The sequence below is a fragment of the Tiliqua scincoides genome, chromosome 1 (genome assembly GCF_035046505.1).
Source record: "Tiliqua scincoides isolate rTilSci1 chromosome 1, rTilSci1.hap2, whole genome shotgun sequence".
Taxonomy (NCBI): Eukaryota; Metazoa; Chordata; class Lepidosauria; order Squamata; family Scincidae; genus Tiliqua; species Tiliqua scincoides.
Genome location: NC_089821.1, coordinates 270,645,877 through 270,669,416, shown reverse-complemented (window position 1 = coordinate 270,669,416; position 23,540 = coordinate 270,645,877).

The window sequence follows — 23,540 nt, the reverse complement described above, 5'->3', positions numbered from 1 at the left end:
GATGTCCGCAGTTGTGTCTGCAGTGGCCTTTTGCTCTGGTTAATCTGGGAAACATGGGGTTAAAGCCTGGGTTTTTCAGCAGTGGGTGTGCTGCTCAGCTACAGCCACCAGAGGCAACAAGGTCTTTAGGGATAAAAGTAGCACCTGGAGGTTGGAGAGACTGGGTAGTAGAAGAAGGACAGAAGAAGGTTTGGTGGAAGTATTGACTAGCTGACTGAGGTACTGACTGACATGGCTAACAAACTAATGGACTGACCAATGGACCTGATGACTGTTTAATGGACCTACATGCTGATGGATGGACTGATTGGACTGGTTGACTGACTGACTGACTGACTGATGGACTGGTGAACGAGCAATTGTGGACTACTGGGACTGCAATGGCTAAAGACTGCTGGTTGGTGGAGAACTGAGGGAGCCGATTAGCTTAAAAAGTGGACCTAACTTCTCTGGAAAGTTTGGAGTGGGGACTTGGGAAAAACAACATGCAACCTGGAAGCATGGGGAAATTGATTGTGTGTACAGTAACCAGATGCACAGCTCAGTGGAATGGCATGACAAAAGGAGAGAGAGACAAAGTTCAAGCTGCCACACTAGATATTAGATATAGCTGCCACACAATAGCTTATATTGTGGGGTTAAGAGTACAAAAGTGGGGAGGGGAATCAACACTAGAATACAATGCTATGTACACAACAATCACTCACATGACTAGGCCTTAAATGTCAGCTGTTTATAGGTAGAAGGAAAGAAAAAGAGCATTTCCTCACAAAGAGAAGGCGGTGCTTAATGTCGCAAAGAGAGGAGGGGAGAAAGGAGGGGGAACTGTATGTAGGGACATCAGGTAGATCACCCAAGGGGATTAGGGGCTGAAGATCAGGGAATTATGCAGTAGTGAGAAGGGAGAGGAGAAAGACAAAGGAGAAGTGGAAAAGCACCAACATTCCTTTCATGGCATGAGAATGAGGCTGAGTCTTTGCAGTAGGAAGAAGCCCTCAGTAGGTTGTGTGAGAGCTAGTCCTCTTAACCAGCACCAGAAGTGCTCAGAGGGGTGTGTTCACTTTGATGCTTAAGGGAGTCCCATCTCCCCTGGAGCCTGGGGCTGATCTTCAGGTCTCCCCCTAAACTGTTAAAAATAGGTCAAGGAGTCCTAGGCTCACACTCACACTTACACCGCAGAACACTAAGCATACCATCAATTTGGCTGCATGTAAGGGACAGAAGTTGGGCTGGGGAGAGTTGTAGGCCATGGTCAGGGTTGAGAAAGGGCAAGGTTATCCATATGTACCTGTTGAGATGAGTTTATAGTGCTGCAGAGATCACAGGGTCAGGATGCTAAGAGAAAGGTAGAAAAGGGCTTGAAGCCAGATGGACTGGGTGGTGGCCATTGCTGCTTCCAGAGAGGGAAGCAATGCAAAAGAGCCAAGATGGCTTTCTGTGAGGGCAGGGTTTATTGTGAGATGGTTCAGTGGGTGCTGGAGCCGCTGTTTGGGGTAGAGCTCAGGAATGCTGTGGGGAAGATGCTGAGGTCTGATACCTATCCTGGGTGCCAGCAGGCACAGTGGTTCTTGTGTAATGGAAGGAATGGAGTTGCTTGACCGCTTGATGCAGCACCAGCAAGTCTTGGAGAAATTCATGAACAGCAGCAGGATCGTGAAAAAGGTGGATGATGACGATGGAGGTCTGGGGTTCTACTTTTTATACCCAATATTTCCACAGGAAAGCACAAAGGCTATTGTGAGGCAAACTCACCTTTCCTTTGTTTCTTGATGGTCCATCCCTGGCTTGAGCTGAATGTTCCAGTTCTGCATGTGAAGAAAGTGTTTACAGAGGACTCTTTGATTGCTTGGAAAGCTATGCCTCAATCACCTTACGATTTCTTTATGAAGTTAACAATGAGGTTGGTGAGGGAAGCTGGAGTTGAAGTAAGCTGGGGTTGAAGATCCCTCTTTTGCATGACAAATGCCTTTGTTTAAGGTAAGGAAGCACCCAGGTTGTAGCTTGTTTACAGGTTCAGATCTGCAACCAAAGCAAGACATGAACTTGCTATAGAATTTTTCAGAATGCAAAAGAAATATACGGCTTCTCCTAACCCTGCCTCTCCTAACCTAACCCTAACCCTCTCCTAGAGCAAGGCTGGCAGTGGTTGCTCTGAAGAAACAAAGTTTGACCTCCTCTTTGAATCCTGTGGGATCTGAGGTTTTCCTGCCATCAGCCAATTCAGTGCCATGAGGTCATGCTCAACTGATATGCACCCAACACTGCATATATTGCTGTCCCTGACAAGAGTAAAGAAGCAACTTATCAAGCAACACAATGTTTGCATTTACGTTTAAACTGAGAAAGAACTGCAAGAATGAAATCTTTATATGAACCTGTGCAAATGCTGTGATTTGCATCAAGGCATCTGTTTTGACCCAAGCACCCCATGAGAGTCTAAAGAGATCAAGGAAAAACAGGTTAGAAGCAGGGTTCTCAAACATTTTAGCACAGGGCCCACTTTTTAGAATGACAATCTGTCGGGACCCATCAGAAGTAATGTCATTAAACTAGAAGTAATGTCATGGCCAGAAGTGACATAATCAAACAGAAAATTTTTTTTAACAATCCTAGGCTGCAATTCTATCCACACTTACCCAGGAGTAAGCCTCACTGATTGTCAAAAGCATATACATTGTAGCCTGTAAAAAGTACAGATCTCCCTAAATACAGTCATATACCATGTTGGTATCAAGGTGAATATACTAAAAATAAAATATTGACATGAATGGGGACCCAACTGAAATTGGCTCGTGACCCACCTAGTGGGTCCCGACCCACAGTTTAAGAAAAAGTGGACTAGAGCAGGGGTGTCCAAACATTTTGGCAGGAGGGCCACATCATCTCTCTGACACTGAGTCGGGGGCCAGAAAAAAAGAATACATTTAAAATTTGAATAAATTTACATAAATGAATTTATTTAATGAATGGAACTTATATGATGGCACTTATAGGAATGAATGAAGGTGTTGCAGTAGCTCAAGGCCTATAAAAGGCCTTGCACAAAGCAAGGCTAGTCTTTCCTTTGCTGCCGCTGCTGCATCACATGCATGAAACAGTAACTAGTGGAGGGAGCCCTCGTCCCACAGCTCAGGTGAGAGATTGAACAGTCGTCATCATTCTGAGAAAAGTTGCGTCGGGCCAGCATGGCTCCAGCAAGTCTCTGGAGGGCCAGAGGCTCATTGGAAACTGGGAGCTCCCCGAGGGCCAAATTGAGAGCCCCAGAGGGCCGCAAGTGGCCCTCAGGCCAGGGTTTGGGCACCCCTGGACTAGATAGTAGAATGTTCAATAAAAGCCTATGCTTCTGTCATGGGCTAGGTAAGGAAGCACCCCAGAGCATGAATAGACAAGCTTGGGCAGACCTGCAGAGCTTCTTCTTCCCCCAAGGGAAAACTTTTTCTGATAGTTACTGGGCTTGCCCATCAAGAGCCCAAACACTTGGGGTTGTTTGCTTCACTCCACGTGAGCAGCATTTTATGCCCAGGACTTAGTGTAAAAAATAGACTCAAGCGGTTTGTTTTTTTTGGTGGGGGGGGGGGGGGGGGCTCCTTCAGTATAGAATTTTATTTTTCAATTCAGTGAAAGAATATTTCATTTCATGATACACAGGCAAATTTACACTCTAAACCAGATAATTACAACCAGCAAATTCAGCAACATGACTGCACATGCGTCATTCATTTATTGGCATCCTTCAGTCTCGGAAGACTATGGTATCTCTGAAGAAGACTATGGCGCTCTCAAAAGTGGTTCTGGAACAGCATCTAGTGTGGCTAAAAAGGCCAATTCGGGAGTGACAATCCCTTCCACACTGGGAGCAAATGTAGACTGTCCCTGGTATGTCTCCCTGGCTACGGGCCTTCCTTCTTTGCCTCAGTCTGTTGGGCAAGTGTCTCTTCAAACTGGCAATGCTGCACAGCCTGCCTCCAAGCAGAACGCTCAGAGGTCTTCCCACCTGTTGAGGTCCATTCCTAAGGCCTTCAGATCCCTCTTGCAGTTGTCCTTGTATCGCAGCTGTGGTCTACCAGTAGGGCGCTTTCCCTGCACGAGTTCTCCATAGAAGAGATCCTTTGGGATCCGGCCATCGCCCATTCTCACGACATGACCAAGCCAACGCAGGCGTCTCTGTTTCAGTATGTGCCTTTTTTGCCAGATGGAAATGGCACATGCATAATGTGCAAGCAACCATGTCCCTCTTGGCAAAATGTCACTAGTCTTACTGAAATTAGTCTGGCTACCCTCAAAATTCATTGCCTGTTTCACCTGACCAGGAAGCCCCCAGTATTGTTTCTGCTTTCTCTTTGCGCTAAACCCAGCAACGACCTTTGTCACACTCCTTAAGGAAGGTGGCTAGTCTCATTGAAACTGTTTTAGCTTCTTTGAAAGTTCTCCAGTGTTCTGAATGAGGGGGGGACCTCTTAATTCACTTACAATTTCAACATTGGCCAACATTTCCTTGGTAACTTTAGCTGTGACAAAGTTGGAGCACCCTGCACCAGACTGATCAAATTGCCAAATGGCACATTGAGTCCTTATCGCATCAGCACCCATTTTAATGATCAAAGAGAATATTCCATAAACATTCTCCTAAGATCCAAGTGTAGGTATTAAAGTCATCCTCCTGGCCTCTCACTCTTTCCAACAGACTCCTGCTAAATATCTCATTTATGTTTAATTCTCAACAATAGAGTATTGGAATAATATTAATGGTCTGGAAATGTTCTGATGACCAGAGTGCAAATGCTAATGTGACCCTGGTGTCAGGCCTTGAAAGTGACTCTAATACACCGCTTCCTTTGGAGGTAGAAATTGGCTGCATTACCAACTGTACAGTGTATCACATTTTTGGATTGTCCTTATGAAGTTATTTTTCACATTTGAGGCCAGTGGAACTGGGGAATGCCTGGACTTCATTTGCATACAGATGATCCCGGCTTCAGTCTCTGATGTCTATATTTGAAAAGGGGGAGGGGAGGATTTCCAGGAAAGATCTCTGCCTGAGCACACCTTGTGAAGCAGCTTCATAGAGTCAGAGAAGGAGGCATGTGCATGTCAATCACAGAATTGGCACCAACATTTCTAAAATAATGACATTACAAGTGAATTCAGGGATCCTTCCAAGGAGAAAAAGCTGAGAATTGTCAAGGGAAGACTAATGAGTTTCGATAAGACAACAAAATTTCTCATGGGGGTTCTTGAACATATTAGATAGCATTTATATCCTCACCAGTTCAGAATACACCCATTTTAATGACATACTAAAAGGATTTAACAATAAAATAGAACTATCAGCAGAACAACACAACAGTGAAAAACACTGAACAACACGCAACACTGAAAAAGCAGTTGCCAGAGAATGAAGCTGCAGCATCAGGGAGCCAAACAAAAAACAAAGCAGTTGATGGTTAAAATGGTCTTGGGCAGTGTTTCTCAAACTGTGGGTCGGGACTCACTAGGTGGGTTGCGAACCAAATTTAGGTGGGTCCCATTCATTTCAATTTGTATCTTATTTTTAATATATTAGGCTTGATGCTACCATGGTATGTGACTGCATTTGGGGAAATGTTACAAATCTGTATCTTTAACAGGCCACTATTTTATATGCTTTTAACAATGATAGATAATGGGGCTTACTCCTGGATAAGTGTGGATAGGTTTGCAGCTTTTGGGATGTTTGGGAAACTTTTTTTTAATCAGCAACTGCTTGGGAGGTAAGGAGGAGGGTTTTTTTATTTTAAATAAATTTTTAAACTTATTGCAAACTTTTAATTTACTAACTTAATCTATATGATTTAATTTTTGTCATATTGGGGGAGACAATTTTCCTGCTTGATGATGTCACATCTGACCATGACATCACTTCCATGTTAATGACATCACTTCCAGTGAGCCCTGACAGATTGTCATTCTGAAAAGTGGGTCCCAGCACTAAAACGTTTGAGAACCATTGGTCTAGGGAAACAAAAAAGTATTTGCCTTATGATGAAAATATGGCTAAGTTAACCTCTTAGGTTTAGAGTATTGCGCTGTTGAGACACCACAACTGAAAATGTTCTCTTCGAAGTCACTATTCACCTAACTTCAGGAAGTGGGAGCACCTGGAGAAGATCTTAATATATGGGCAGATGGTTGTGGGCAAAAGAATCACTAGGGTTTGTGTCACCTGGTGCAAGAACTCATTGTATCACCCCCATGATGGACCTCCTCCCATATCAGACGATACAGAATAAATGACAATATCACACACCCAACCTAAATGTGGTGGCATCCAGTGGCATCGATAGGGTGGTGCGGGCTGCACCGGGTGAGGTGCACTGGGGGGGTGAGGTGCACTGGGGGTGATGCGCCAAAATCGCGGTGGTTAGGAGTAACCCCATCATGTTATATACCGTTGGATGCAGAATTTCCAGCAGAATGCAATGCAAAAAACCAGAGTGAAATACCTCCTTTCTGTCAAACGTTATGGCCAAAAAACTGGAGAACAAAAAATGCATGGAGCCCTATGGAAAGTGAAACCTAGCCATATCGCTCATTTACTCATGAGTAGGCAAACTTGCCTTAGTCCGTCGGAAAGGGCAGGCTGAGAGGAATCCAACAACACCAGAATGGTCCTGATCCAATGAATGTAGCCCCCCAAAAACACCGGAGAAGGCAGTCCCCTCCTCCAAGCTGGCAGATGTATTGAGCCCTATGGAAAGCAAAACTAAGCCACAAGGTCATGTTTACTCACGAGTAAGCAAACGTGCCTTGGCTCCTCGGCAGGCCAGGCAAAGTGAAATGTGAGGCCACCAGAATGGTCCTAATTTGATCCAAGTGGAGCTCAGCAAATGTTCCAGAAGGCAGCCCCCCCCCCGCCATAAAAAGAATGAAACAGAGGCTTGTCAGGGTAAGGAGAACCTTTTTCTGTTTTAGGCTGCAATCCTATCCACACTTTCCTGGGAGTAAGCCCCACTGACTATAATGGGACTTACTTCTAAGTAGGCATAGGTTTGGGCTCTCAGACTTGTAAAGCCAGGTGGGTCCTGATAGTGATATGCTTGGAATATAAGAACTTAAATTGAACTGGGTATTGAGTAGGGGTGAAAATTTTACTGATTATTTTTAGGGGAGGGGTGTTATTGCAGGCAGGTTACAGAATTCAGTTGGTGGAACAGGGTTGGCTTCCCCTTATTTAATTATTTGTTTTACTTTAATTATAATTATTTATTTTAATTTGCTTTATGATGGGTCCTGGACAGATTGTCATTCTGAAAAGTGGGTCCCAGTGCTAAAAGTCTGAGAACTGCTCTAATAAGGTGTTAGTAAGTTGACACCCTGGGGGGAGGTGACACCAGTTGGTAACCTTCAGTCTTGGAAGACTATGGTATCACGCTCTGAATGGTGGTTCTGGAACAGCATCTAGTGTGGCTGAAAAGGCCGATTCGGGAGTGACAATCCCTACCACACTGGGAGCAAATATAGTCTGTCCCTGGTCTGTCTCCCTGGCTATGGGCCTTCCTTCTTTGCCTCTTTGCCTCAGTCTGTTGGCCAAGTGTCTCTTCGAACTGGGAGAGACCATTCTGCACAGCCTGCCTCTAAGCAGGACACTCAGAGGCCAAGGAGGTGACACCACTAGTGACCAAAATCACTAAAATCACAATTTGTCAAAATACCATCATGCTATATATCAATCAATGTGTAATTTCATGCAGAATGCAATGAAACAAACTGCGTTGAAATATCTTTATTCTATCAAAAGGTACAGCCAAAAAACCAGTGGTGGGGCAATGGTAGATCACAATGCCCACCACCTGGAGTGTTGCCCTGCCCACTGCATGGGGGTGACGTGCTGGCCTCCTGCACCGGGTGACGTGAACCCTAGTGACACCACTGGTGGCATCACTAGGACTGGTGTCACCCTCATTCACTGTATTTATTTATTTTAATATAGAACATTACAAGTCATCCAACAAATCAGTAATGACAAAAAAATCAGTGGCCAACTTGATGGTATTCACACAATTGAATAACAACCTGATCCTTTGCATGTCTGCTCAGAAGTAAGTCACACTGGAGACAAAATTGTCTTACTCCTCAGTAAGTGTGCATAGGATTTTAGCCTACGAGTTCTAGTATTAGCTCTATCTAAATGAGAGCTGACTCATAGCAAAACCTTATTGGTTCCCTGCTGTGCCATAATAACACCTCATTGGTCAGTTCTGAGTGAAGAAAATCAACTTTTTGTTACATATGGCAGTTGTGTTTTCCTTTTCTGGTTATTTGGCTGTACATTCTGACAAAAAAAAAAGATATTTCAATATGGTTTGTTTCATTGCATTCTGTATTAAATTACCCATCAAATGATATATAATGATTATATTATTTGAAAATACCAAGATTTTCACAATTATGACCAGTAGTGGTGTCACACACACACACACACACACACACACACACACACACACACACACACACACACACAAACACCCCCGAGTGCATCACCTGGTGCGGTCTGTACCCCCTTAGCAACGCCATTGCTTGTGAGAAAAGATGGTCTTTCAATTACTCAGGGGTTAAACTACAAAAGTTTAACCCCTTTGTCTCTGAAGATAAAGCACCAGAGCTTTGAATCATGCGTGAAATTGGACTTGCAACCAGTGGTGCTGTTTCAGAACTGCTGTGTTGTGTTTCCTCAGGTCAACCATCAGCCTAGTGGCTGCATTCACAACTCACTGAAGTCTCCAGCAAGTTTTCAAAGGCAACTGCATTTTTCATGCACTGCAGCAATGGTCTCTATGCTTTGGTGGCCGTCGTGTTCTGATTGGGCCACTAAGCAACTCTTCATGAGTAGCTTCTCTCTGGGCTCTTTGACTCCTTTTCCCATTTTGGGGGTGAAAATTCTGTAAAGAGAGGTAATTTGGTGTTAATCTGGTGTTTCAGCTCCTGTGTATTTCCCCGCCCCCAATAGAAATCTCTTACAGAACACAACTCACGCGCTCTGCATCAAATAAAACATCACATTTTTCATAAGCTGAATCGACGCTTTGGAAAACTGCCAAAAGACAGGGAAATTTTCCACTTGTGTGCTACCACGGCAGCCTCTTTCAAACCCACTGTTAAGCAGCAGGCGCACATACGCACTTCATCCCCTTTTCTATTACAAGGAGCTGACACATTAAGCTCCTTGGAATAGTATTCATTTTTTATCAGCTGTCCCAACACCAGTTCTTTATTTATAACCTGCTCTGACTTTTTTGCCCATCTGCATTGCCAAATTTGGGAAAGAGACAATGCCAAAGCCATTTAAAAAATGAAAAGTCAGCCCATGAGTTTAATTGCTCTTTTTAGCATCTTCAGGCAGCTTTATAGATCTCATCTGATAAATTATTTTTCACGTTCGATCAGGCCTGCAAAGCTAAATGCTTCCTACCAGCCATACATGGTGGGATTCAAGAGTCCCAATAAACCATTTTTTTTCCCATCTGCCAAGGATTGCAAAAAAATTGAACTGAAGTTGTCAGCATATGACAGGCCACAGTATGTTGCTGTTGGTCTGCATTTGAATTGGTGGGTCACAAGTTATTCATATATATATATATATATATATATATATATATATATATATATATATATATATATATATATATATATATATATATATATATATATATATATATATATATATATTAAAGCTCATCAAGGTCTTGGTTAATTTCGTGTGTGGTAAAATCACAACAGTCTGATGTCTTTTTCATGCGGTGAACGTTTCTTCTGAATGGGACCTCATTTGCTCCTGGAGATTGATGAAATGCTCTCGAAGAATCTGTGGAGTCCCATTTCCGGCAGCCCCGGGTGGAAGTTGGCGCTGATCCAACATATTTAAAAAGTGGAATGCTGAATATTGAAATTTTCTGATGTGTTTGAAGATGGATGCAAATATTCTCCCCATTGATGACTGTGACAGTTGGAAGACCACCTTATAGGACTTGAGGGCACTCCTTCTCAACCCTTTCTTTCCTTGGAATTTTAGGTATTGCCCTCATTTAAGCTTATGTGGATCCCACCTTTCTGGAACCTCTACAAAGGAAGAGGAACTTAGTCACAGGTCAATAAAACCAGTTGTTCTCTGGTGGTGTCTCAAGCCTCTCCTTGCTGTGATCCTCCTGAAATGATACATGTTTTATGTGTCCCATGGGCATCTCAGTCCTATTAGGTACTTATGCTGGCAGCTCTCCCAACCCACTACTGTAAGTGCCGGTGCCGCACCCCAAAAGGAATGCCACTATCCTGCACTGTGAGACTGCAAGTGCATATGGTTGGAGGCCCTGCTCATGCACCACCCAGGCTATTGTAGAGCAGGTAAGGTGGCACTAGTAGGTAATCATGGTAATCGTGGGCAGTGAGCAGGTAATCGTGGGCAGTGCATGGGAGGATCAGGGAAGGAGCAGACTGGGGAGAGGGTGGTTTGGGGTTGATCTTGGTGGCAGTAGTGCAGCTGATTAATCCTATCTCCTTTTGCAGCCATCTGGTCACGCCCCACCATAAGATGCCATGTGTCCTCCGTTGGCACAGCTGCATCGCATAAACTGGTGCGAGATAGGATTGGGGCTGGGCAGTAGCAATGGAGCAACTCGATTCTGCGGCAACCATTGGTCTGCCATAGAATCAAGAGCCTCAGTGTCTGGCCCCCAGCCCAACATGGAGACTCTGGTCCTGCTTCCCTTCCGTTCTACTCCCTCCCCTGACATGCCTCCTCCCCACCTTCACCCCGCCCTGGAACGCCTCCTCCCTGCCTCCCCCATGCCCTCACCTACCTCTCCGCCACCCGGTAGTTTGGGCGACCACAGAGTGGCAGAGCAGTGGTGGTCCATCAGTGCTAGCCCAGCACCGGCTGGTGCTGAGTTAGCATCACTGTACGAATGCTGAGTGCTGCAGATACATTTGTGACACTGGTGGAAAGAGCTCAGGATTGGGTTTTTAGTCCATTTCTCGTCAACCTTTTTCCTTATTCAGTTACATCACCCACATCCTGTCTTGTTTCTGTATCACTCTCCCTTTCTCTCTCATTCACACACACAGAGAAAAACCAACCCACTTTGTCTGTTTTGAAAAATTCTATGATTGTTACTCCAAAAAAACAAAAACAACTCTGCTCAAAAAAGGGCATAGAGAACCCAAGCACTGAGGATTGATGGACCAAGAGCCTGACCTGACTCCAGACTGTCTCCTTGACCATCCCATGTAATACATTACGGAGAAAGAGGCACCAAGTACAATAAACATTCACTGTGTTCTTTTTTAGGACATCACAATTCAAGAAAGAGTTGAGTGTGGCAAAGAAAAAACTGTTTCTAGAAGAATATTAACAACATCTGGTCCTTCAAGGCTTCCTCAAGACCTTCTCAGTGATGTTAGCAGGTTCTTGTTTAGAAACTTGTTTGTGTTCTCCATGGGGTTGAAAACCTGACAACAGGGTTTCCAGGCTTCTTCCAATTTAATGATCTGTTTGGCTTGCCTGATGCTTGCACATGTTTTATGCATTACGTTACCTTCCCCATGGTGTCTTTTGAAGCAACTTCTGGTGGAACGGTACAACAGTAGAAAGTTGGGCAAGTGTTTTGGTCTGAGGGCCACTTTGAGGAGTGGAATTGTGTGGAGGACCACAATACCTGTTTATTTATCACATATTTCTCTCCTACCTGTCCCATCCAGAGAAGGAGAAGGATGCAGTCAGGGTAGATAACAATCCACATTATTCAAAAGTCAACGTTCGTGTCCACTTTTCTTTCCTTAGTTTCCCAATTGTGAATTGGAGGCAATCTGAGGAAGAAAAGAGGGAGCTTTCATTTTTTGCTCTTTCCCTTTTTACTCATGTATTTGTATCTGAATATTTGGCCTCAGTCCACTGACCTGGGTTCACTCAAACTTATGCCAGCAAAATAACTAGCACTGGGCACTCGACCCAAAATCACTAGCCCCAAAAGGGCAGTGAAGGCTTACCCTGGGGCAAGGGAACAAATGTTCCCTTACTTCAAGGAGGCCTTCATGACTCAAAACTCCCGACAGGATGCAGCACAAACCACATTGCCAGGGGAGTTGCATTGGGTTAGGCTGTGGTACTGACTTGTGGGCTGTAGTTTGCCAACCTCTGGTATTATTACAGTACAGAGAGAGAGAAAAGGTGCCTTCTTTAAATGTCACTGCAGTTGGAGGTGCAATGGTATTGGGAGACCATTTGCACAACTAGTACCAAAGCTGAAAGGGTTCACGAGTTTCTTCCAAGAAATGTTTCCATATTGCATTTCATTTCAGGCATGAGCACTGCATGATTCAATGTGGGGTGACTCACAACTAAAAGACTGACTTGATCCATTGATAAACATTCCATAAGGGTTGATGTGTGATCATGCGAAAGATCTATTTGTAGTGCATGATCTTTGTTTGCTCATTCAATAATTGACTTATGGACATACATGTGGAAATGCTGCCTCAGTCTCCCAAAAATCAGTGCAGCCAGACCCATATTTATTCTGCAGTTCAGTAAGGCCTGCTGAATTTAAATGAGTGTATACCCAAGTAAGTATGTATAGGGCTATTCACTTGATTCAAATCTTCTTACAACAATTCAAATTTATATTCTCCTAAGGAGCTTAGTACAAAAAAACAAAACAGAGAAAACTGATGAGATACAAAACATGATGGCCTTAAATGCATCAATAAAGGCTCATTTTAATAGTACAGCTTCTGTAGATTCGTCTTCAACTAAGTGGCAGCCACAACATGTAGAAGAACTGGTATAATATCTGGAAGCTCCTAAGGGGAAGAATTGGCTCAATTCTCTGTAGCAGCTCCATCTCTAGCTCCTCTGGCCATGTGCAAGGTAGTTGGTAGCTTTAAAACAACATGTCTATGATATGAAGTACTGGCATGCCAACTTTGTTTTTGTCAGCCTTCTGCATTAGGGGGTGTCACATTTAAGTTTCTCAAAGTAATTCTAAATGGACAGTCTGAAATATTGCATTCTTCTGGGTTCCCTTCCTTTCAAGATCTGAAGCCCTTCTCCAAGTGCTCTCACCTTCCAAAGACAGGCAGAAGTGAAAGGGCCTGCTCTGTTGTGGTGACCCATATCTGGAATATTCTTCCCTAGAAGGCTCTCCTGCTGCCAAATTTGAAGTGACCAGGTGAAAACCTTTTGATTTGCCCAGACTACTTAGCATCTCAACTAGCTGGTTTTAAAGCACTGCCTTGTGTTGTGTGCGCTTGGTAGAATTTTATTGCATTCAAAAGACTGATCCTAATTGCCGTCCCACCAGCACGCATGATGAGGCCACCAGCACAGATGTCTTGTGGCATCATGCATGGAATGTTGGGAAGGCCTCCTGCCAGCAGCAAAGGTAAACTGCTGATGGAGCCAGGGGTGGGAGGAATGAGAGCGACAGGTGAGTTTCTGGAGATGGAGGAGGGTGAAGAGGGAGGCAGGAGGGAGCAGGCAGTTACTGGCAGCACTCTTGTGCACCCATATCCTGGGATCACTCTTTCCCCCTCTTTTCTGTCCCTTACCCTCCTCGGTTAAATAGCTGGTAAAAGTTTGCTTACCTTGAGGAGACCTCCAGCATGCCTCTCCATACTGGGTGCAGTGAGCGCTCCCTTGGCACAGCTACATTGCTTGGAAGCATTTAGTTATAATTGATCTGTTAAGTCTTTGGGAGTCTTTTCCAGGTCTAATTGGAGTCCGTGTCTTTTACTCAGTCACTGAACAGGTCCACAACAACAGATCCCCCAAATCTAGTCACTATATTCAGCAATTCCAGAGTTGGACACCAACTCTAGATACACAGTGCAGATCAGATATTTCCCAAGCTGGTCTACTCCTGAAAAATATTATAAAAAGTAAAAAAATAAAAAACAAGAAGCAGGTGATTGAGTATTTTGTTATCACCCAACTTGCTTTGCATTTCTCAAATTAATCCATTAATCTGATTTTTTTTCACCCGCCTGACAGCCTTTCCATATCAAGAGACCGGGAAGAGACAAGAATGTTTGAAGGAGGAAAGCTTCAAATTAATTAAAAATCATAGGTGTGCCTTAGCTAATGTTAAATCTTGTGTATCTCCCAAAAGGTCAAGTTGAATTACACCATTTTTTGCTGGTGCAACACAGAGTGGGCTTTGGCATTTCTCCCTGAAAAATATAAAATGTCAAGTAACAGTGTGAAAAATGATCAACGCTCTGAGAACCTAAGTTCTGTAGGGTAAGCTATTTTGCTTGGGAGAGGTTTATCTCAGAATTGAGAGGACTGAAGGAGAAGAGAGAGAGAGAGAGAGAGAGAGAGAGAGAGAGAGAGAGAGAGAGAGAGAGAGAGAGAGAGAGTTCAGGAAAGAGAAAGCATTTAGAAGGCAGTCACCAGCAACACTTGTCACATGTATCATGCTGAGCAGCAGATCTGATGGACTTGCACCTCCCACAGGGTTGGGTATCTGCTTATAACCCAAACCTGTCAGAGGACGCATGTGGATGGACCTTCCCTTGCAGTCACCCACTGCAGATTCCCTCCATTCACCAAAGGGAAGGGTGGAAGGAACTGCTGCTCACTGTTACTGCTATCCACCTGCTATTCTTCCAGGTAAGCTGGGGCGGGGGGGGGGCAGTGCAGAGCTTTGCCCCAGGGCCCCTGGCAATCTAGTGCCAGCACTGTCTTCACCCACATTCATGGCTATCTCCTGATTATTACTTGCATCAGAACTACTTCCTGTCTTTCCCCCTGGAAGCTGCAAGACAGAGACAATGGAACTGTAGCACAGTGGCTGGTTTGCATGCTGAGGCCCCAGATCAATCCCTGGCATATCTATATAGGGTTGGGAGAGGTCTGTATCTGAAAGAGAGCCTGGAGAGCTCCTGCCAGTCAGTGTGGACAGTACTGAGGTAGGTGGACCAAGAGCCTTTAAATCAAAGTCGGTTATCTGTATTAAATATGGTAAGTTTATGGGGCAGGAGGTCTGGTCTAGAGGGTAGAGCCTCCGTTTGCCTGAAGATAACATCTGCAGGTTGCCAGTTCAAGGCCACCGGCACCGTGAATGGTGAGACCTTGAAGCAGCTGACAAGCCGAGCAGAGTTATTCCACCTGCTCTTTGGTGTGAGTGAAGAAGCGTCTTGGCTGCCCTCCATGTGAGAGATGAAGGAGCTGCTTGTCAGCTTGTGTGGGAGGAAATCGGAGGCCAGAATGTGATACCAGATCAAAAAGATCCATCTGAAATGTTGTGGTTCTTGAAAGATAGAACCTTTCTTCGATTGTAAAAATCCCTATGGGGATTTAGAACAGCCTGCCTTTGTAAACCGTCTTGAATAAAGTCTGAGGAGAAATCTGACGACCAAGAAAGGAGGTATATAAATACATGTATTATTATTATTATTATTATTATTATTATTATTATTATTATTATTATTTATAGCTTTATGCATTTTTAATTTATATGTATTTTAATGTGAGTTGCCTTGGGAAGAAAGGCAGGACATACATACATACATACATACATACATACATACATACATACATACATACATAGATTTTCTTGTCTGCTGCCAGTAGTTTTGTGGCTATAGCCAACATTTTAAAGAGAAGATTAGAGTTGTCCTTGAATTTTGCCTAAAGAGTAAAGTAAACGCAACCATGATTTTTTTTTTTTTTTTTTTGGTGGGGGGAGATTTAGATGAGCTGTAACACTGGGGAGGGGAGTTAACTCCTCCTTTGTCTGCAATCTTTTCTTAACTGAAATTGCACCAATGCAGCAGCTTCTAGTTATTCAGTTTGAAGACTGAAGCCAGATTTCAAGGTTCTTCCCAAGAAGAAACATCTAAAAAGTTCCAGAGGAAACCCAATGCTTTCCTCTAAGATGAGGGGGATTTCTCTAGGGGACTTTCTGGAGCAGAAGAATGGGACTCCTATGTTTTTATTGGTGGAGCACTGGTAACAGAAAATCACCCCAAAAAGAAGGGGGAAAAGAACATGGCAACAATCCCTACCAATGTATTTTAGAGGACAAGCCAAATTTCAGTGTGAAAATGAATTTGTTTTTCTGTGTAGGCCAAGGCTTCTTGCCAATTATTTCACTCAGTTGCAATGAGGTATCTCATCAAAACAGTGCAGGGAGAGGAGACTGGAGAGGACAGACTGCGGGGAGATCATCACAAGCTGACCATCAGTACACCAAAAGTTTGCCTTGTTGTTTCACACTGAAGCAGAAAGATCTGAAAGCAGATGGGGGAAAAAAAATCCATGCTTCATTAGTTTCAGCTCAGTTTATGGTTCTGCCTTTGAAGATTTTGGGAGAAAACCAGGGAGAGATGATATGTTTGAAGACAAGCAGGTTCTGTTTTGTTTTTTAAACCAATATACCAACCAAATAAAGAGGAATTTAAAAAAGCCATTAAATGGAGTGGACTAAGTGACATGTTACAAGGCTCCAAGGAAAGTGTTTTCAGATATGTCAAGATGGCAAATGCAGAGTTAACAAGAATATAAAAAGAGCCCTGCTGATATATCAGGATAGAGGTATCAGGAGACCTTGAAATATCAAACTGACTGATTTCTTTCAAGCAGAATTGGAGCCCTGATAATGTGCCAGCATGAACAACCAAGGTTGTGTTTGCCCAGTTCTTCAAGCCTCCTTTCTCACCATCTTCCACTAGCCCCAAGGCACCCAGAAATGTCCCTTGGGGAAAGTGAAATCCTTGGTGGATGTGGCAGAGGAGGTGCAGGGCAAGTTGAGGCCATGGTGCCCTGTCTTTTCTGCCAGGGTGCATTGATACTGATTCCTCCAGGTCAGTCCTAGAGAGTTGGCAACCCTAGTTAGGGTGTTGCCTAGATAACACCCAGACTCTTGTTATCCAATCTTGTTTCAAGTCTTACTGTCTCCTCTTCTTCTATCTCCCTGCCCAGACCCCTCCTAGCCTGCTGAATTTATATCTGCCTGCCTTTCAGCCTAGTGTGTGTGTTCCACCCCCATTTGTACCCCTCTTTGTCAATGTGTCAATTTGTACCCCATGTGCCAAGCTGCCAGGCTATGAGCTATGAGCTGGAGCATCTTCCTGAGGAGAGAAGGGTTCTCAGGTACAGAAGTGATTCTATCCACCCTGTCAACATTGGCTCAACTTATAATTGGTCCAGGTTTTTGGAACTGGGTGAGTTCATTTCTGAACAAGTCCCCTGAAATTCTGAAATGTACTTACTTTCCCCACATAAAAAAAAGACAATGCCAAAAATCTGTTCTCTACATTTCATGTGGGAAAATAAAGCCACCCTAAAATTTGACCTGCCGTAACAAGGCCTTCCATTCCATGCTAATTAGATTTCATAAATGTGAGCACAAAGGAGTTTGTTACACTGAAAACTGTATCATTAGTACCCATGAAATGACAAAGGCTGCTATACAGCTGGAGAACTGGAGGAGAGCTGGAATAAGATGAAAAAAGTATCAAATGTCACCCTCACTCTGCTAGGGATAAGATAAAATATCACAAAAAATGTTTGTGCAGATAAGAGAAACTTTTTTTAATGTTGGAAGACCCTTCATGTGGGATATTCTTTTACCCTGACACTGATGGACATAAAAGCATCCTGAAAGGATGGAGGCAGGATGAATATTACAAAGGGCAGAGGAGCCAGTTTCCTTGCATACTTTGTAAAGGATTAGAAACAAATGTGAACGTGGCTTTGGGATAGAAGTAGTGCGACATACATCCTATATTTATTCATGAAGTCAAAGTGAGCTTTGGATAATCTTTTAGGGCGCATACGCTGGTCACAGAGATGAACGAGGTATCAAAGTAAAGCCATGATGGGCATAAAACACCTTTTTTTTTAGCACAGCCCAATACATATTTGCTCAGACGTGAATCCCATTATGTGCAAGGGGGCTTACTCCCAGGTATGTGTGTATAGGATTATAGATGTTGTCAATTTACCCCCACCCCACCCCCGCCGCCACAAAATAAGCAAAACTCAACAAACTAAAAAAACCAATCTTGACATATGGCGTCTCTGAAACCCTCATAGCCATTAGATGTAAAACCTCTGACTTTTGAAAGAATTAATCAGAGTTGGCTTCGCAGCTGTTCTCAAAGTGGTAGTTTGATTCCTCAGAGTAAACAGAGCATGGTGAAAAGTGCTGTTACAATGTCCATAATGACTGCCACTGGTAATAGATATACTGCTGTAATGTCACATTTGTTATCTTTGGTGTACGAAGTCTATACTGAAGCAAGAGGAAGTGACATCCCTCCCCAGCAGTGTGATCCCATTTTTATTTTTAAAAACCCCAGAAATACAAAGCATCTGTTGTATAGCACATTTGTTTTACTACTGAGTTGAAAGGTGTAACCCTTTGTACAGTATGAACTGGTGGAATTATCAACTAGATAGAAAGGCAGAGAGATATTGCAGGCTGAACCCAGTTCAAGCGTAGTAGCAGAGGCTTGATCAGCATCCTCCATTTCAAAGGCTGAAGCCTAGAAAATGTCTCTTTCTCCCTGAAGCAGGAGAACCAAGTTGCAAAAACCACTCACTGCCAGCTGCTTTCTGAATATATTACTTGATTTCTTGCTATTGATTGCTGTCATGCACTCTCTGTGTATGCATTCTGGTTGTATAGATTAGTAGCAAAAGATTCAAGGCAGATAGCTCTGAGCTGTGGAAATGTGCATTGTATACTAATCTTATTTATTTATTTATTTATTTATTTATTTATTTATTTATTGGAGTACTTGTAAGGAGACATGTATTTCACACACAAAAAGCACACACACACACAGACATGGCAACATTGTCTAGATCAGGGGTGCCAAACATAAGGCCCGCAGGTTGGATGTGGCCTGCAGAAGTTCTTTTTTCAGCCCTCAGGTTCTCCCAGCACCACCATCAGCTGCTCTCAGTTTCTGAGCTGGCCTGAGCTGTCACTGCTGAAAGGGCTGCATGATAATCAGGCTCTCCCATATCTTGAAAATATGATCAAGATTCTCATATGTTCTCTTCAGTCATTTGCAGTTAATGAGTTCCTAAGTGAGAAAAAAATGCCTATATCTGGTCATGACCCGCTTTATAACATCACTTCCTGCTTTTGACATCGCATACGGCCCACAGCAGGCATCATGAATGTTATTTGGGCCACTGTACAAAACGCGTTTTGCACCCCTGATCTACAGTGTGAGCTCCTTGGGGCAAGGACCTATTTTTTCATTCTTTGGAATGAGTTATGTACATGGAAGGCACTATACAAATAATAAACAATAAACCTCATTGCAGATAATGCTTTATAAAACATTGTATAAGGAGATGGACCCCTGCCCTGAGGAGATTAAAATCGTGAACCAGAGGAAACAAGCAAAAGAAGGAAGGGAAGAAAATAGAAGTTGCATTTATTTCAGTCATGCATGCTGAGTTTTTGTTACAGTGAGGAATGGAGACTGTAAAAGTTTTTACAGAAAACATGCCTTTTAAAGATGGATTTGAGGAGGGATTTTTGCATTTCAAAACAGACGTGGCAGTTCAAACACATCTAGCTGGTCAGTAGGAGTAGAAATAACTTTTCAAAGAGCATATTTAAATTATATGCTCAGAGAAGCAACAGTGTGGAAGCCAAGCCAGTTATACTGAGGAGGGTAGTCCATCTTTCTCATGTGCCCTCAGTTCCCATCTCTGAGGAGGAAGAGGATGGGATACAGAACAAAACCTCACCCATGGATCTCAGTGAGAATGTCTGGTGCTTTCTTTTCAAGGTGATTGTTTCCAACACTTGCTCTAAACAAAAGGAACTCGTCCACAATTCAAAGATTTAAAAAAAGAAAGGGAAGGAAAACAAAATCCAGCTCTACAAACTATCTGACCTTATCAGCATAAGCTGAGTTGACAGGTCTCTTCTTGATGGGTGAGTGTGGTTGTGCTACTGAATTGTAGCCCAAGAGGCATTCACTATTGCTAGGTCATTTTTCCCCCGTTGGTCTCTGCTGAATATAATTGGCTTCATTAGCACCACAAGCTCATCTCCCTGCAAAATGCACAGAAATAAAATTGTCACAAACTTGCCATTCAAGGTTTAGTTTAGTTTGTGGCTAAAGGAATTCCATATGTGCATTTTAGGTATATGCATCAGAATGTGTACTCCTCTAAGAGGCGACATGAGTGACAAACCCCACCATTTCATGAGTGGAATCGTCCTGTGTTTGAATTCAGTCAGTTTCATGCCAAGTCACCAGATACCCTTAAGCAGCCAACCTTTCATTAATCTATAGGATTCCTGCCAAAGGTAGCTTCTTGAAACATTTTGAACTTTTCAAGGGAATGGCAAGGCTTTGATGTACAACTTCATTGATCAGTTAGAAGGCTTTGTTTATTAGAGACTGGGCAGCCTAACAAACTGCAGTGTGTGGGCGGGTAAAACATAATCTCAACTCTACAAATAAATAAATGGAGATATGGAGGCCTTCTGAAAGGAAGGAACTTTGTTCCTAATGGAGACTACTTTCTAACTCATTTCAAATACCTAAGAACATATAAAGAACCCTGAGGGATCAGCCCAAGTCCCTCTTATCCAGTGTCCTGTTTCACACAGTAACAATCAGATGTGTTTGGGAAGTCCAGCACTGGGACATATAGACAAATAGCTCTCCCCTTGTTCCTTCTAAGCAACTGGTATCCAGAGGCATAGTGCCACTGATCTTGGAATGAGCATATGACAGATGAGAAGCTCTTCACTATAGTGGCATCTAGTCTCTGGATCTGGACAAAGTCTCTAGTCTTTGTCCTCTCCCAGGACAAAAGATTGTCACCATCTTTGTCGCTGTTTCAGTAACAGCAGAAGTCTTATTTGTTTTGTTCAGCTCAGTTTGGTTTTCTTTTAGTTGGGTACTGCTTCTCCAGAATTATTGCTTGCTTCTGTGTGTGTGTGTGTGTGTGTGTGTGTGTGTGTGTGTGTGTGTGTTTGGGGTTAACTTGTATGGTATTTTATTGTAATGCTTTTTATTTATTATATTTTCAGAATTTATATCCCGCCTTTCCACTCCAGAAAAGAGCACTCAAGGTGGCTAACAAATGAACTCCTACCCCCCAACTCCCTTGAGCTGTCAAACATATTGCCCTTCAGCAGGGTTGACCCACAAACCACACAACCTTGACCACACACTCCACTCAAGTCACTCACACTTCACTATTAAATTATTACTACATACAACATCCCCTCTCACTGAACTCTCATGCCCCCTGTCCCCCTCTCACAGAGCCAGAGGACACCAACTTCTCCTTGGGATTCTTGATCCAAAACCAAGGTTAACACTCCTGAATCACAACCAAAACTCACTCACAATATACCTCCTCAACCACCCACTCATAATTCTGCTTTCAGTCTCACACAAACCCTGATGCTGACACAAAGCCTCCGAACCCCTTCCAGATTTCCAATCATGAAAACAACAAGGCACTGCATAAAAGGGGAGGGTATAGAGCTGGTGATCAGGGATCCAAGATGATGAGCCACTCAGCAACAAGGGCCATAGCAAAGAGTCATAGAGTCTCCTGATCCACTGGCGAAGCGCCACGGGCAAAGAGCCCTTTGGCTCTCACCTCTGGCACACCAGAGGCTGATGTACCTGAAGACGTGGGGAGGGGGAGGAGAAAAGGCAGTTGGAGTCCAGCAGCCGGTGCACACGTGTTCCACTCCTTCTCCTTGCCCTGCTGCAGCCTTCTCTCCCAACTGTTCCACTGAGGGCCCAATCCTATCCTCCACCCCACCTCCTGCCAATGCAGGCATGCCAGAAAGGTGCATGCTATATCCAGAGGGGAGGGAGGTGGATGAGGAGGCTTTGGAAGAGAAAGGGGAATTATTTCCCCTTACCCCTCCATAAGCATCCTGCTCCACAATCAGTCTACTTGGACCTGCACCAGCTTTGTTGTTGGAGCAAATCCAAGGAGGAGGAAGGGGCAGGGAGGCAGTTCAAAGAATGGATAGGATCTGGCAGGCACTATTGCCATCAGATCCATCTCCTCCTGCAGTTTCCCCTTTCCTGTTCCACCTCCTTCCCACCAAGTTTCACCCCCTTTCCACCCATGCTACACCCACTGCTGCCTTACTTTCACCAACAGGGGCAGCAGTGTCTGTCAGCAAGCTTGGAGTGCTGCCATCTCTTGAGTGCAACTGCCCAAAATACGGCTTTTTCCAACCCTTCCATTTCTTGGTCCCCTTCTGCTCAGGTTTCTTGGAGATAAGAAAGTCCATAGAAATGATGTCAACCTGAGATTTAGACACTCACTGAATGAGTGTAAAGAGTTGTGAATCAGGAGCTAAGTTGTGAATCAGGAGTAACAGCCCAATCCTATCCACACTTACCTGGGAGTAAGCCCCATTGACTATAATGTGACTTACTTCTGAGGAGACATGCATAGGACTGGGCTGTAAGTCAGCTGTCAAAGTTGGAGGGCGGGGTCAAGCCAGCAATTCTAGCTAGAAGATCAGCACTATAGAACAAGACAAGGGTTAGACATAACAAGAGAGGCTACCACTGCTCAGGCAAAGTTTCAGTTTGTACAGGCAGGTTTTATAGCCCTCCCTGTTGAGGAAAGGCAAAGACCAGCTTGTATGTGTGGAGTCACTCATTCTCTTTTTTCTCAGTCAACCTTTTTCTGTTGAGGAAGTGTTCTACTCCGTAGTCTGGTGGTTCATCACATGAACCAATCACATGGTTGGGAGAGTCCTGACAAAGGATAAATGGAACAAAGATGGAATCAGGCACGAAGCAGAAGGATAGGCAAACAGATAGAAACCTGGCAGGCCAGGAGGAAACTGTCAGGGAGGCAATCAGGCGGCATTACCTGGAACAAAAGTAAATAGCAACACTAGCTAGGTCTGACTGTTGAATCAGTCTGAATTGAATCACAGAATCTGACTGTTGTCTGGGCAAAGTCCCAAACTTATCCTCAAAATATTTATAACCAGGCCAGGTCAGGAGGAACCAAGCTATGTGCTCATAGGGATGAAGGAGCCATCTTGGCATCTGGACGAACAATGCTGCCCCTGCTGCACTTACCCTGTAGCCCCATTGACTCCTCAATATGGCCACCAGTGCCCAGACCAGCATGCTGCCAGTTTGGGTCCTTTGACCTCAACTGCCTTTTGAGTAGCATCTGTTTGTGTCCATAAAGGTATGATCTTAAGCATGCTTGTTCAGAAGTAGGTGCCACTGGTTTCAACAAAACTCCTTCCCAAGAAAAGTTGTTTCCAAGAATTATAATACTGAACCATGAACCAAGCCCTTTTCTGTATTCCAGTAAGTTAATCTGTTCTGATCTCCTTTTCAGCTATCTGCACCTCTTGTGAAATCATTAAGATCAGTGTGACTGTCACAACATGTCATTATCTCAGTTCTTCCTTCAGTCTGCTTTGCTCTCTGCACAAAATAACCTTTTTGGCTTTATGGTCTTATTTTGATTACACTTGTTAATACTTTGTCTATTTCACTTTTGCTTTCCCACAAAGAAC